This window comes from Sapajus apella, unplaced genomic scaffold (assembly GCF_009761245.1).
Source record: "Sapajus apella isolate SASKATOON/1434 unplaced genomic scaffold, GSC_monkey_1.0 scaffold30, whole genome shotgun sequence".
Classification (NCBI taxonomy): domain Eukaryota; kingdom Metazoa; phylum Chordata; class Mammalia; order Primates; family Cebidae; genus Sapajus; species Sapajus apella.
Window position 1 is genome coordinate 16039013 of NW_022436970.1, and position 17080 is coordinate 16056092.

General features: G+C 37.4%; 1 pseudogene; it reads right to left on the reverse strand.

Moving 5' to 3' along the window:
- Positions 1-1474: 1474 nt before the first annotated feature.
- On the reverse strand, positions 1475-16111 carry LOC116561687 (annotated as a pseudogene).
- Between the last annotated feature and the right edge of the window lie 969 nt (positions 16112-17080).

Sequence of the window (17080 nt, forward strand, 5' to 3'; positions counted from 1 at the left end):
GGCAAGAGCAGATTGTGGGATGGGAGATTTCATCGGGTTGCTCATTTACTTGTTCTATACAGTTGCTCTTACTGAAGACAGAATGAAAGGGCATTCCTGTGTCAGATAACCATGCTTGAGCTTCACATTTCAGGCAGGAAGCAATGGATACATGTCCCTGAAATCAATTCAATGTGATTATTTGCTAAGTTTTCATGAATACTAAAAAGAAAAGGTCGGCTGACATAAAAAATGCAATGCAATGGTTCCCTCAGGGGCTAGGCACTGGTGAGGTCTGCATTATTGCTTTTTGATCTCACATTTATCCTTATTCTGAATATGAATAAAATATACTTTGAGATTTAGTTTAAAATTAAGGAAAATTAATGATCCCTTTTGAAAATCAATCTCTGCTGTGCTATTAGTCTCTAAGAAAGTTAAGAAACCTTTCAAACTTTGATTAGGAGTCTACCATTCCCTCTCTCTTTCTCCCTCTTATATTGTATGGATTTTTCCAGGGGGAGACACCCTGATTTTCCTCGGCCATTGTTTTCAGTATACACTCTGTAGATGTGGCTCAGTAGGTGACTACAATGTCAAGACAGGTGTATTTCAACCCTCTAATTTTATGTGGAGAGTTAACCTTGCTGTGTGCAAGGTAAGCACTCAGAGGAGATCTAATGTGTGCTGGGTGCATCTTTCCAAAACCTGAAGTTGTTTAATCATTTTGCAAAGTAGCAGCAACTTGAGTGGTTCCCTAACCACTATTTCTGTAAATGTTGTATATTGGACAGTTAATGGAAGAAATATACAACAAAGTGAGGTCTTTTGTACGTGTACAAGATCATAATAGAACATGTTTCTAGGTGGAAATATATTTACATTTGTATCTTCAGGTAATTTTATTAAAAACAACTTACCTATTATAAGTCAGGAAAACTTCATCTCCCTGCAATGGTGAGGAATTACGGCGATCCAGCCCCTTGCGAGTGATGTTATGAATGAGCTGTGTAATTGACCAGGCAGAAGTGCATAGTGATGGCATGGATTATAGGACAGTCAAGTATGATATTCTAATATTCTTATTTAATTGGCTGTGCAGTTGATTGGGATGATTAACATAGTTCTGCATTATAGCCATGGGTGATGTCATTTAGGGAAGAATCTGAACAAAAGAATCTTGTGACTTCATTGGCTAGTACTAAACAGTTCTAGGATCTTTGCTGGTCTTAGGGGCATTGGTGGCAGAGCACTTGTGGTTTCCAAAGGCCAGGTTTAAGAAGTGTGGCTCAGCCTTGGACAGCAAGGCGACCAAGGATAAGTAACTTAACCTCGGGTTTTTTCATTAGTAAAGTAGAGTTATTAACGTGTGCCAACTTAGGTTTAAACACGACACTTAAATTTGGGTCATTGCAAGAATGAAACGAGTATATGAAATAGCTGTAGAGCACTGTGTAAAGGAGTTATTTTTATTCATTACTACATAATACCACTATCAATAGAGACGGTAATGATGTCTTTCTATCTTGATTTGTCTCTCTTCATTGGTACTGACGGATGGGGCCAAACTTGCAGTGAATGAGTCCTTCACTGTGTTTCTTACCTGGATTTTGAAGATCCTGAAATATAGAATGTTGTTTAGAAACAATAACATTTCCCTGGGTCTAATAATTTTTTTACATGAATGTACTTATATCACTGAAGGGAAGTTATTGCCAGTCCTAAACATTCTAGAAAGAAGGCCAGTAAAACTCAGTCATTAAGAAAGTTTTGAAAACCTTTCCCTGCAGCCATCAGAAGGCATTGATAAGCCAGCCAAGTATGACATATAAATATACTTTGAGTATATAAGCCAATTTGGCTTATCACTGCCTTCTGAAATATAACATGTGCATGTCATTTCTGCCTTTGGTCCTAACAGTTATCATTTCTCTTTTTATTGTGTATAGAATGTCTTCCCTCTCTAGTCTTTCCTTTGTTGAGAACCTAATTAAATGCCACTTTTTCTAAAAATAGACTTTTCTGATTACCTTGGCTATCCAGAAAAAGGACTTTGGTGATTGTGTAATTTACTGATTTCTATTGTTATTTACCATAACTTGTGTATATTATTTACCTTTTAAGGTCAATTAGGAATTCTTTGGGGGAAGGAATACGCACTGTACTCAACTGTTAGAAAATAATACTGGAACTTTATGATGACAGGATGATTAGATGAATAAGAAAGGCTACTTTAGTAAGAACTGTTTGGGAGCAAACAAAGTTAGCTGGCCAGAGAGAGCTTAAAACATTTATTTGATGGGAAATGTTTTCAAAATAAACTTAAAGCTTGATGAATTTGAGATTAAGAAGGCAAAGTTTTGACTGGAAACCACTAATGTATGACCAAAAGTGTTTAAAGGAAGAAGACAAAAATTCAAGTTTCATATTTAGAAGAGGAAAAATTGAGGGTAAAATGAGACTCATTAGGAGAAGTCTGGTGGGTCCCTTAGTTGTCTTGCCATCTATAGTCAATGCAACATAACTTGTATTTTTCTCATAGAAAAACGAATGTATTGCCTATATCTCTTGGAAACTGCATCCTGCTCTTTCTTTACAAATGAATCTTCTTTCTATACCAAAATGTTCTCCTTTTTTGTGGCAGCATTTGAAGTGATTGTGTGAAGTCCTGGGAAAGAAAGATATGCACAATTGTTGCATTATTTTATTTCATATTTAAATAGTTAGTCATCTTCTTATTTTCTTACCTCTTCTAACCAAAGTCAAACACACAGAATGTTGAATATACAGCTTTTAAAAAGAACAGTTGCTATTAAGATTAGCAGCTTCTATTCTGAATGTTCTTAACAGGACTAGTTCTTGCTTAGCATGTGTCCTTAGTCTTCCCAGTTTTTCAGATAATACCAAGATAATTTGCTTCTTCATGATAGAGATGTGTTACATAAAAATGAAGTTACTGATATTGTCTATTCTCTGTCCTTTTAATATTATCTTACTGGTTTAGGTTGACTTGTGATTTTCTTTCTCAGTGGAATTTTCCATTATATTGCATTTAGAAACAGTATGGTTTCTTAGACTGTAGTTAAAAATGCTCACTGCTCATGGCCACTTGTCTTCAGGCCATAAGGAAGATGCAAATTGACTGCATAGACCATGAAACAGTGTTCAATCATATTGGCTTTTGTAGGCTCACTGTTTTAAGAATTCTTATTGGCAAAATTTGACAAAATGAAAGGATTCTTACTTTTAGAGTCTTTCTGGCTACTTAACTCAGCTTTGGCATGCTGCATTGGTATCAACTCACTTGCATTTATAATTTAAATGTAGTGAAATAGGAAGCAGACTTTCAAATATCTGAATGTGGTTTTTCAGTCAAACTCTTCATCCCCATAACCTTTGGTATGTGATCATCCTGGCCCACCTTCACCAAGAATCCTGTGAAGCTGATTGAGTCAGAATCCCCATTATACCTGATGTTTTCTCTCAGTAACTTTCCATCCTCTGACGTCACCATCATCCTTGGCTATAAATCCCCACTTGTCCTTGCTATATTTGAAATTGAACCTGGTTTTCTTTCTCCTTTGTAATTGTTCCTGAATAAAATTTGTGTTCACGACTTCAAACTTAACCTGTGTCCGGTTCTGGCTTTCCTTGCCAGGCAATACTTCTATTTCTAGGATCTCTACATAGTGTATAAACTTGAACCAACAATTGTGGGGTTTTTTGGTACTTTTTTCCCCATCCATGAAAAAAAAATAAGAACTTTATACCTGAATTTTTTCAGAGAATAAGTATAATATTTACAGGGCTTGTAGTATAAGGCAGAGACATAGTAAGGAAGAGGAAAGAGAGAATGGTGAGCAAGAATTTATATTCCAGTGGTGATTAATTTGTTGTATTTGAGATATGTCATTATTTGCTAGATATCAGTTAAATTATTTCCTATACATTTTTTAATCTTTTGCAGTAAAATCTAAATATTCCATGGTGAGAGAAGACTGGAAGCTATAAATGCCATGGCATTAGGGGCCCAGGTTATTTTGGGTCATTTTTGCAGCCTTAGCATCCAGCCCAGCAGCAGATAGATACAGAGCAGGTGATAAGCAAATATTTCTCTCTCTTTTTTTTTTTTGCAAATATTTCTTGATTAAGCAAATGAATAAAAATGAAATGATGGTTCTATTCTACAAGTAATTTTTTTCTTAAAGCTGGTTAAACTGAACTCTTGAAAAGGAGGCTAATTCAAACACTTGGTCATTTCTACTCAATTGTTTTAAGTAAAAAAAACACAAACAAGTATCTAACTGAGCACCAAAGAAAAGAGCTAACAGCTTAAGTAAACCTGCAAAGGAGTTGATACTGGCTTGCATCCATGGTGATATTTCTAACACCTTGTTTGACTGTTCCACACAATTTTATTTTACTGGTAGCATTTTACTAAAGAAATGGAGGCAAACTTACATTAACAGAACACTTCTCTGAGCTTGATGAAAGCATGTTAACTAGACAGATAACAGCAACTTCTAGGAATTTAGTTGCTTCCTAACTCCTGCATAATAGAGACCTAAAGGTGAAAGTGAGTGTTTTATTTAATTATGCTCATAGTAATTATCACAGCCTTACTCAGGGATACAGATTGATCACTTTCTTCATTCTATCATTGCTTTAACTTAACAGATACCATTATTTTTCTGGCCTGTAAAAAATGGTTTATTCTTTTCATCTTTATATCTAGATTGGTGCTACCACTAGAATTTTCGGTGCTGATAGGTATGTTATAATATCTCTATTATCCAACACTGTGGTCATAAGCCACGTGTGGCTTTTGAGCCTTTGTCATGTGGCCAGTGCAACTGAGGAACTTGATTTTTAACTTAATTAAAATTTAAATTTAAATAGCCATATTGGCTAGTGGCTCCCATATTGGCCAGGGTAACTCCAGACTGTAGCACCAGTGTTCTGTGGTGGTATCTGGCTTTGGGCCAGATAGCATCAGGGTTTGAACCCAGTCCTGCTATAATATTTATAAGTTATGGGAATTTTGCCACGTTTCAGGGGATGACTTCACACACACACACACGTGCGCACACACACACACACACACACACACACACACCCCTCTGCAGCCTAAGTAGACTTATGAAGGAGTCAATGTCTAAATTATGTGTCTACAAGAGTTACTGATATATGTTAGCCCAACAATGCTCCTCAAAGACCTCTCACTTTCTGGATATATTATGAATAATAATTACAGTTTGTTAGGGAATTACTTTGGGCCAAACATTGTGCTGAACACCCTCTGTACTTTAATGTTAAGCCAAGTGACTAAGGCAGCATGTGATGAAGCCTAGCTTTAAGCCCAAGACTCAATCCAAAACCTATAGGTTTATTATCATATATATGGGGTAATAATATATATTGTATATATTATAAAATATATTTAGATATATTTATAATATATTTTAAATATGTATAATGTATAATTATATATAACATACACCATAATATGTAAATATATATCTATTACCCCAACTTTGCCTTTTAGCTTCCTGAGTGTGGGAAAAATGGCTTATCCTTCTTTCTTGGCAGAGCACTTTGAATTTAACAGGAGCTCAATATATGTGGATTTATCATTGGCTTATTTTGTACAGAAGGCATTGATGAATAAGAAGGAAGACAGCATGTTGGGGGTGGCAGTTCACTCCCTAGAGAGTATCAGTGCAACAGTGTCTCCTTTTCACTTGCTTCGGAAGCTCAGAGAACCCAAGAGCACTGTGTGATAGGCTGCTTTTACAGAGAGGTATTGGAAGATTAGAACCTAGACCTCAATGCCTCCTGCAATGATTCATAGCAACTTGGCCAGAGACCAGTATGTAATCTTATCCAAGAAAAGCCTCAGGACATATTTCAGAGTATCAACTTGCAAAAAAACCCATTTCAGAGTGCTAACATTATTGTAGGTTGTCTTTTGCTACATGATTTTATTCTTACTTTGTTAAAAACCAAAATAAATTTTTGGTTATTTTTCTTGTCACCGTTTGATTCCTGGAATAAAAATAGCAGGGCCCTGAATCACAGAATGAGGCCAAAAGACTCTGACAGTTGCAGCAGAATGGGGAAATTGGTTATGCTCACTCAGAAGAAGTGATTGATGCTCCTCCATCTCATGTGATGCCGGGAGGCATGGGCATAGTTTCATGAAAAGCTCTGCCGAGGTAGGCAGGGAGCTCATATGGACTGTGATTCTAGCCATTGGCTCTACCTTAGCCTGGGCTCCCTGTTAAGTGTGGACACCAATATTGACACTAGACAACACACAAAGTGTGAGGATAATGTAAGACAGATAGGACTGTTTCTTGCAGATGGTAGGTAAGTCTTTGACTCTGCATCAGGAAGGAATGAGCTTGGCTATAAGAACTCATAATAGCTGCTATTCTGGGCCCTGGTCAGCTCTTTAGGCTCAGATAGAAACCTCCACACTCTCTTTGATAATAACAATTTTAGAAGGGGCAAATAGAACCATATTCGGGTTCTGTGTTTACCTTATTTCTCAATGACATAATACTGTTCTGAATGCTGGATGCTCTATCAACATAAGAATAAAAAGGGAGACTCTTCTGGTGCTGACAACAAAGTGTGACTGTCAAAACCTGGCCGTTCCTCAGTAGGCATGTGGCCCCGCTCTCAAAGTTGCATCAGTAAGAATGGCCCAAGATCAATTTCTCTGAAAATCTAGTCATTATTTTTTGGCAGGCATTCTCTAAATATAATTGGCTTATCACAAAAATTCAATGTAGCAGGTTAACTAATTTAGTTACTTGGGATTACATTTTTAATTCAATTTATCTTGGAGGTAGACCAAGAAGTTACCTTCATTAAAATTAGATGTCCTTTGACTGCAAGCTGGAAAGAAGTTTTAAATGGTTTAAATAGACAGTATATAACAACTGCTTTAAAATTCTCTAGTAGAAAATACTTATTTATAAGCTTGATAATGCAAAACTTTGAGACCTTTTATTTAAGTGGATCTGATATTGCTGTTGAGATACATGACTTTTCTGCCAACGTTTCCTTTACCTACCTGATGGGTAAGTTTCAGAGCTTCCTATTAAAGCATAAATCCATAAATTTTATTAAGGGGTTAAAATCCTAGTCTTTTTCTTTGTTTAGGCACAAAATAAATCAATCTGTCTTTAATTAGTGGTGTAGATTATCTGCAAATGCTTTCCAAAGAGCTTTAACTCTTAGCTGTAGGATATCTTAGCTTAGATATCAGGCTAACATATTTCTTCAAGATGACTTGAAGTTTGAAGTGCATGTAATAATCTATTCTTATTGTTCTAAATTTTGGAAGTCTTAGATCAAGTTAGACCACTATAAAACCACATATTTAGAGAATCAGACAATAGTTTTGGCCTATTTTTTTTTCTTTTTTTTTGCAGACAAGAGTCTGGCTCTATTCCCCAGGCTGGAGTATGATGGCATGATCTCAGCTCACTGCAACCTCTGCCTCCCGGGTTCAAACAATTCTTATGCCTCGGCCTCCCCACTAGCTGTGATTACAGGCACCAGCCACCACACCTGGCTAATTTTTGTATTTGTAGATATCATAAATGGGATTACTTTCTTGATTTCTTTTTCAGATTGTTCACTGTTGGCATAGAGAAATGATGCTGATCGTTGTGTGCTGACTTTGTATCCTGCAACTTTATGGATTTGTTATTCAATTCTAATAGGTTTTTGGTGGAATCTTTAGGTTTTTCTAAATGCAAGATCATATCATCTGCTAACAAGGATAATTTGACATCTCCCTTTCCAGTTTGGATTCCTTTTATTTCTTTCTCTTGTCTGATTACTATAGCTAAAACTTCTAGTACTATGTTGAATAACTGTGGTGGAAGCGGGCATCCTTGTCATGTTTCAGCTATCAGAGAAAACGTTTTTAGTTTTCCCCCATCCGGTATGATATTAGCTATGGGTCTGTCATCTATAACTTTTATTTTGTTGAGGTATGTTTCTTTTATACACAGTTTTTTGAGGGTTTCCCATCATTAGTTTTTTAAGTCATTACTTCCCAAACTGTGTTCTGCAGCGTCCTTTTCTAAGCAGACCACTAACTGGCACATGGAAAAAGCTTGCTGGCCCCTTTTTTGGTAACCATCACATTGATGGCTATGTGTAGTTGAACAGTTAAGAAGAAACAAACATTCACTTTATTTAAATCCTGAATTTGCCAATATTTCTTACATCGTGTGTGTGGTATATGGGACATGATAATTAATGTCTGGCAGAACAGCATCAGTCAGATACCAGTTTGTGAAATACTGCTGCAGTGTCATGATTTTCCTCTTTACTTTGCTTTGGTTGCCAAGAGGCTGAGAGAGAGATTTGGAAAATTTTAGACTTACATTCCCCAGCCTGCGACCTGGACAAGGTAGCCATAGATGTGTTGGAAAAATTTCAAATTCCACTTCACCCCACCTGCTTTGTGAACTGTGGCAGGGCTGTTCCTGCTGGGTCCCTGTCCCCACGAGAATGCACGGTGTCATGATTCCTCTTTCTCAGCAATCACCATAGCAGGCTCTGCTTAGCTTACTTATCTCTTTCTATTCTGGGTATTTTACTGACTTACGTTTTACTTTCAGTTCAGTTCTTCCAATGACCTGCAGTGAATACAGGTCCATAGATTTATCAACCAATCTCGCATTTACTTGTTTCTAAAGCTTTAATATCCAATCTCTTCCAATGAGCCTGACTCAATGGATCTTCAACCCATACTTTATATTGTAATATCATCTTTTTATGACTTTTATTTCTATTGTCTTATTTTCCTTCCTTCATTTTTTTCTTAAAATTTCCAACTTATTTATTATCCCATTTTCTTATACATATCTCTGAATTCTGGCTCAAGTCCTTCATGTAATGAGATGATGATACAAATAACAAATTAAGTATTTTTCATAATTAATTGAAAATAAATAGGTTGTTTCCTTTCTAATACCTGAAAGGTTATAGTCAGGTGGAGGTGGGGATGACATCATGGCTGGGGTATGAGTGGGAGAGTCGCCTGATCATTCTGGAGCATGGGAGGTATTAAGCAAAGCTGGATAAGCATGAGGCTCTTTGAGGCCCTCAACACCATGGAGTAAAACAGTATTTCCTGGTCTGACCGACCTTAGCAGAAATCTCAGCTTTGTGCCTGACCAGATGTGTCTTCTGGGTCACAGCCATGCAAGAGAAACCTTGGCCATGCTGGCCGTGGCATCTCAGGATAAAGTGTCAGCTCCCTCCCAAGTGTGTGATTTGCAATCCTGACTTTGCAGCAGCATGCAGGCCCAAGCACCTGCCAGCACATGCCACCGCAGTGTGTCCCCTTACTGCTCTCTGCCGCACTCACAGCGCTGACTCCAGCTACTCTGCAAAAATTTTGGGAGAGATTACTTGTGTGCTTACTTCATTGGTCAAAATTCTTTTCCAATTGAAACTGAGTGACCTACAATTGTCTTTTTTGCTTCCTGGATACTCTGGAGTGACACAATAGAGTGCATTGAGAACAGATGTTTAATTATTGAACAGGGCCCTGCCTCTGAACTGCCTGACTAAAAGAAATACCACAGACATATTTCTGACCCTGATGCCTCAGATTTTGTTTTATGCCTTGATTTGTCAACATCCATTTGTCTTTTTCAAAACTGAAGTAGAGAATTTCATAAAAATTTTATTTGTCTTGCATTGGAATGAACACACCTCACTTATCTGATTGAAGTTGTCTCCTTTTCCCAGTTTTATTCCTCTAACACCACTACAAATTCAACACTTTGGAAACATCTCTTTTACACACGTTACAGCATAAAACCCTTTAATGACTCCTGTTACCTATAGGTTAAGATCTAAACACATTATTATTTTTGGATTTCCAATTCTCCAAAGTTTGGGTCCAGTTTTTATTTTTAGTCTTATTTTTGATTAGTACTCCTTTCACAAACCATTTGCTCCAATCACACTAACTTTCTTATTTGCTGCTTTAAGTTTTTACATTGAATGTGTTCGAAAACTGGTCTTTAATGTACGTAAATAACACAAATAGTAGTAGAAGTAGTACAAATAATGGTGACCACATTGAAGTGTTTGAATCATGTACTTTTTTTCCTGTCTTTCAACTATTTGTCATTTGTCTTCTTTCTACACATTTCTTCACCTATGCTAACATGACGTCAGGGTCCTCTCAGCTCCCTTTTGTCTGTTATGCTTTCTGGACCACTGTGGCTATAAATAAACTGTCTTTCCTGAGCTACTTTGATTCTTACTGTCTAATCATTGGTGACCACATTTTGGGCAACTTCTGCAACCAGGTACCTTGTGTGTGTGTGTGTGTGTGTGTGTGTTTAGAAAGTTTTCAGCTTTTTTTTTTTTCCCATTTATTTATTTTATTGCATTTTACGTTTTGGGGTACATGTGAAGAACATGCAAAATTGTTGCACAGGAACACACGTGGCAGTGCGATTTGCTGCCTTCCTCCCCATCACCTACATCTGGCATTTCTCCCCTTGCTATCTCTCCCCAGCTTCCCACCCCCCACCGTCCCTCCCCCATTTCCCCCCAACTGACCCCAGTGTGTAGTGCTCCCCTCCCTGTGTCCATGTGTTCTCATTGTTCAACACCCGCCTATGAGTGAGAACATGCGGTGTTTGATCTTCTGCTCTTCTGTCAATTTGCTGAGAATGATGGTTTCCAGGTTCATCCATGTCCCTACAAAGGACCCAAACTCATCGTTTTTGATGGCTGCATAATATTCCATGGTGTATATGTGCCACATTTTCCCTATCCAGTCTATCGTCGATGGGCATTTGGGTTGGTTTCAGGTCTTTGCTATTGTAAACAGTGCTGCAATGAACATTCGTGTACACGTGTCCTTATAGTAGGACGATTTGTAATCCTTTGGATATATACCCAGTAATGGGATTGCTGGGTCAAATGGAATTTCTATTTCTATGTCCTTGAGGAATCGCCACACTGTCTTCCACAATGGTTGAACTAATTTACACTCCCACCAACAGTGTAAAAGTGTTCCTATTTCTCCACATCCTCTCCAGCATCTGTTGTCTCCCGATTTTTTAATGATCGCCATTCTAACAGGCGTGAGATGGTATCTCAATGTAGTTTTGATTTGCATTTCTCTGATGACCAGTGATGATGAGCATTTTTTCATATGTTTGTGGCCTCACGTATGTCTTCTTTTGTAAAGTGTCTGTTCATATCCTTTGCCCACTTTTGAATGGGCTTGTTAGTTTTTTTCTTGTAAATCTGCTTTAGTTCTTTGTAAATTTTGGATATCAGCCCTTTGTCAGATGGGTAAACTGCAAAAATTTTTTCCCAATCTGTTGGTTGCCGATTCACTCTAATGATTGTTTCTTTTGCTGTGCAGAAGCTGTGGAGTTTGATTAGGTCCCATTTGTCTATTTTGGCTTTTGTTGTCAATGCTTTTGGTGTTTTGGTCATGAAGTCCTTGCCTACACCTACATCCTGAATGGTTTTGCCTAGATTTTCTTCTAGGGTTTTTATGGTGTTAGGTCTTATGTTTAAGTCTTTAATCCATCTGGAGTTAATTTTAGTGTAAGGTGTCAGGAAGGGGTCCAGTTTCTGCTTTCTGCACATGGCTAGCCAGCTTTCCCAACACCATTTATTGAACAGGGAATCCTTTCCCCATTGCTTGTTTTTGTCTGGTTTGTCAAAGATCAGATGGTTGTAGATACGTTGTGTTGCCTCCGAGACCTCTGTTCTGTTCCATTGGTCTATATCTCTGTTTTGGTACCAGTATCATGCTGTTTTGATTACTGTAGCCTTGTAGTATAGTTTGAAAAAGTTTTCAGCTTTTAAGAGTGAATTATGTACATTCTTTAATGTGAATGGCACCTACTTCAAACCTTTTGTGGGATGTGTTGATTATATATAGAAAATTAAATTCTGATGTACTTAATACATACCTGGGCACACATGAGTAAATACGAGCAATAAACAAGAGGAACAAAAACACTTACATGCAAATGGCAGGTAGTGACTCCTACCCGCCTGTCACCAAAGCCATTCAGAAGATGTCTGTGTTCTGTCTCCTCCCCCTTCCTCCTCTTACTTGCAGGCCTCCATTTTGATGGGTGGTTCTGATCTGACAAAGTAAAATGAGGACTGTGAACTGAGTTGCATTAATATAGTTCTAATTGAAAGTAGTCCACGTTTAACATTGAATTTATTGTGTAATATTTGTTACAAGATTTTGTGTTGATGAATTTGCTTTTTAAAAAAAAATAATTGTGAGATGTAAACAAAAATTTAGAGGAGATCCATATTTACTCTTATGCGTTTTTCCAGATGTTTTGGCTCAGTCCTTCAAGCAATATACTAATGACAAGAGTAAAATCAATGAGGATAACTTAGGGATGCAAACACGAAAGCTTTACTCTGTTAGACAACTTGATAATTCACGTTCAGATTAAAATTAAGATAAATGCGCCGTCATCTAATTTAATGGTTTGGCTTGTTATTTTCTCTGAAAAGAGGCTGTGTGATTCTTTCTGAGGTCAACTGGGGATTTCTTGGAATAGTAGAGGGAGACCTGGCTCAGAGTGTAATGCAGACCTCCCGGGAACTGGCTGCAGCAGCAAGATGCCTCTCCCTCAGGCTGCAGCTACACCTGCATTTGGGAGAAATGCAGATCTTGCTTTGGGATTTAACCTACTTGCAGTTTGTGGAAAATATCCAAATGGAATTACGAAAGCATTACCTAATTATAACAACACATTCATTTTCCTTGACCGTCTTTAGTTTTGACTTGTTCGAATTTGTTTATTTAAAGAAGGTTGGTAGGTGGCAATTTTTGTCTGCCATGTGTGGTGTGTATGCATGTGATACTGACCTATCTAAAAATATTTGCACATGCCCACAGGCCATTGATAAAATAAGAGTCAGCATAGAAACAAATCAATTTATGCTATGCGAGGATCCCATTTTCTTTGTACAGATAGAATGGTTGAATCAGGATGTATGATACTCTGGTGCTTTTCTGAATTTTACTGCACCACCTGCAGCCTGTCTTTGGGCACCTGAAAACCCTTCAGAAGCAACGATCTCTGTGTGTGATGTCCTGCACCCTGCTGGATTCACGCTGTGATGTTGTACATTGTCTCAGGGGAGGAGAAAACCAATAGAGTTTAGACAGTGGCTCAGTTTTGCTCTGGAATATGGGGGGAAAAGAGCCTACAAAAATTTGCATACAGTCTCTATTATTTTGTAATTGTGGAATTATTACTATTTTTCATTTAAGTCACCCATTCAATGTACTTTATAATACCTAAATGAGAGTGAGTGTTTGGGGGCATTGGGACTCCTGGAGCTTTTTCTTAGTTGGAGGATGACAATTTTAATTTTTTTCCTTCCTTTTAGATTTCAAAATTAGCCTGAAAGTAATTGAGAAGCCAATTCCAGAATTCTGGAGCTAACTGCCATGGATATTACATGCAAAATCAATGGATAATCCCCATATATTTTATATGTCGTAACAACTATTTTATTAACCTTTGTGGAAGATTTCAGTTTTCTTTGGATCTCTGAACAGGCCTATTTACACATTTTTTAAGGAGAACAAAACAGATTTGTAGTGTGAAATCTGGTGTAGGAAGTGCTGATAATAATTAAAGAGGAGGCCAGGCGCGGTGGCTCGCACCTGTAATCCCAGCACTTTGGGAGGCCCAGGCTGGCGGATCACTTGAAGTCAGGAGTTGGAGACCAGCCTGGCCAATGTGGCAAAACCTCATCTCTACTAAAAATACAAAAATTAGCCTGGTGTGGTGGCATGCACCTGTAATCCCAGATACTTGGGAGACAGAGTCAGAATTGCTTGAACCTGGGAGACGGAGGTTGCAGTGAGCCAAGATCGCGCCCGTGCACTCCAGCCTGGGAGACACAGTGAGACTCCCTCTCCAAAAAAAAAAAAAAAAAAAATTAGGAATAAGAAAACAAGAAGGAGGTAATGAGGTAATGGTACATGCAGAATAGAACATACACATGCACACAAACATACACACACTGGAATTTTAAAATTAGTCTTGAGAGAAGGAGGATGACCTTGTCATGGCTGTGAGAATCCCACTGGAGAGAGCCAGAGTGCTTTGCTATGTGCTGGCATGAGGAGAGAGATGGAGAGATTATACGTACACTGTATACAATCAACAGGAAGGAGTTGGGAGCACAGCCATGTGGACACACTGAATTTTCTTCCTTAGGCTGTGCTAAGTGTGCTAATTTGGGTTTCTAAAGTTTTTTCTCTCTTAAGTATCAAGTAAACTTGGCATAATAAAGCATGATTAAACAGGGAGGCTAGAGGAAATATGCATTCCATCTTTCAAGAAGAGCCCACAAACCGAACCTTGCTTTGCGCACTGCTCTGGTGCTCATCCAGGTATTTGTTTCCCCTCCAAACAAGTATTTGCTGTTAGGGAAATCTTAAATCATGGGCTGGTGTTTCCCTTTGGAGGGACTTGTATTTGGGTAACACTGCCCTCTGCCCCTCATCCTGGACATTCCTCCAGGATGGCATGTCCCTTCCCTGACTGATGAGAAGGAAGAACTGGCCATGCTTGGCTCAGTCCTGCCGGCTTCCTTTTTCTCTCTCCCCCAGGGTCATCTGCCTGTCCACAGCACGCATTTTCATCTGCTCTTTGGAGCCCAAATCTTTACCTTTACTAATGACTAGCTGTGTAATCTTGAAGAAATGTCTCAAATTTTTGGCGTCTCACTTTTTTGTTTTCTAGCTTGAAAGTAGATATGTTAATAGATTGCCTCCTTGGATATTGCATGGAAGAGTCTTTAATTAGTTGAAGATAAGGAAGACTTTTGTAGAGATAAAACAGATTAAGCACAGCATACACTATTTCTCACCTCCAGAGATGTGCCAGTACATCCACAAATATGTGTTTTATTGAAGGGGTGATATTAAAGGATAGGGGTGTTGCGTGTACCAAAATATGTCTATTCCTAATGGACACTTGATAAATGTTTGTAGGATGAAGCCCTAATTGAAAGAAGGAAGGTATATTTTGAAATGTCTCCAGATGATTCTGCTAAGTACTCCTTTTCCTCTCCTTCTACAACACACACGTGTGCTCGCACATACACACACACACGCACACACACACCACATTTGTGCATATAAGCACATCACCTATTGAGAGTCATTGTGACACATATGCTTTCTAAAGACAGCAGGCTGGCAATTTCTTTTCCCTCTTGACAAGCACTGTTAAGAATATACTTATTTTGTACTATTTTAAAAAGTCATATTTACAAACCACTAGCATTTTCTAAATTATATTTGACAGCTTACACTACTTGCTTCATGATCCAAATATAGTATATTTAATAGATAGCGATGTCCTTCTCAATCACGGTTGAGTCATAAGGCCCCGAAGGGAAGATTGGCTCATGGGAATCGCTCTGTCATACAGGTGAAACAAAAGCTGGGACATGACCTTTGATTTCCTCCTTCTGTTATAATAATAGATTTAAAAAAAAATTCAAACTCAAAATCTAAGCAGCCTTCCATGATATATTCACTAATAGAATATATTATAGCTAGATACATGTAAATATAGATCTTTAGAATATCTTCATCTAAAATAATTATTTGCAGGCAACACATCTATCATTTAGGTTCAATTGGAGAAGCCTGGATTATAGCTTAACAAGGTGTCTAGTCACTCATTACTAATTTTCTTTACTTGCCTTTTAATTCAATTTTGAAAATACGCACAATATTAGAGATTTCCTCCTTGGATGTTATATGGAATGGTGAAATAATACCTTTTAGTAGTTGAGAAATGTGGAGGATTTAAGAGGGTTAAGTTCAAAACAATATAAGGAAGGAGTACACAGGCTTGGGTAAAAAAACAGGTTATTTACATGTGGCTTATAATTAGATCATGTAGTTTGATATCTAAAAAGTAACGCTCAGATATGTGGTAAAGTAGGGAAAATAAATACAATTTACTCAATCCATTTCTCTTAGATGGAAAGCTGGTAACATATATTCTTTTTTTAGTCCAGGGATAAACATAATACATGGCCCCATAATTACCTCCATTTCTAGTGTGTTCTCTGTGCTGCAGGCATGATAATAGGTGACTGGCAAGCATTGGCTAATTTTGTTGATAAAAAATTAATGTGGCAATAATATGTTGGCTCTGGTTTATTAAATAGAAGAAAAAATAAGCATTTGATAAATAAATTGGAAAGCATGATCTCTTTAACAGAAAATAAACTTTATTAAACATTTTGCTGTGCTAGGTCTATGACATTTGAGAAGAAAATTTTACAAAGATTTTGGAAATCCCCAAATCTATATATATGTCTTTCCATAAAGTACACATACAATGATTTTGAGAACAGCAAAACTCATTTGGAAAGCACATGCTGAAAGATGGGCTTGGTTAACCCACTGAGTGCCCACTCATGTTCCCATACTCACATATACACTTATAGGGGTGGGACTCCAGGTAGTACATGTGACAGATCAGAAATGTGAGAAGACAAGGGGGCTCATGAACCGCTGAAGTTACAGATATTCAATTAATGAAGGCATGTGTCTAATCTTTTTGCATACTTGTTTGTGTGTATTTGAATAATGTTGTATATACAGATTTGTATCTGGCATTTTCCCTTATATGCATTTCCATGTCATTAGAAGAATTAAAATTTCTCTGTCACAGAGAAAAATAAAAGCCATTTGTAATGTTGACTAGATATTTTATGTTAATAATGATTAATTTTCAGTATAATAATATTGTCATATTCTGAAAGTTTTATCTTGGAATCACACATGCTGAGGAATTTATAGATGTAATAATATGTCAGGATTTTACTTTAAAATATGTACTTGAGAGGGGCAAAGTAAGGGGAGTATCAATGAAGTAAGTGTGGTACTGTGTTAATAATTGTTGAAGCTAGCTGATGGAAACTATGAAATTTATTCTGTTTGCTGTATTTTGCAAATATGTAAACATTTCCATGATTAAAACTTAAAATTCTTTTTAAATAAATTTAATTTCTAGTG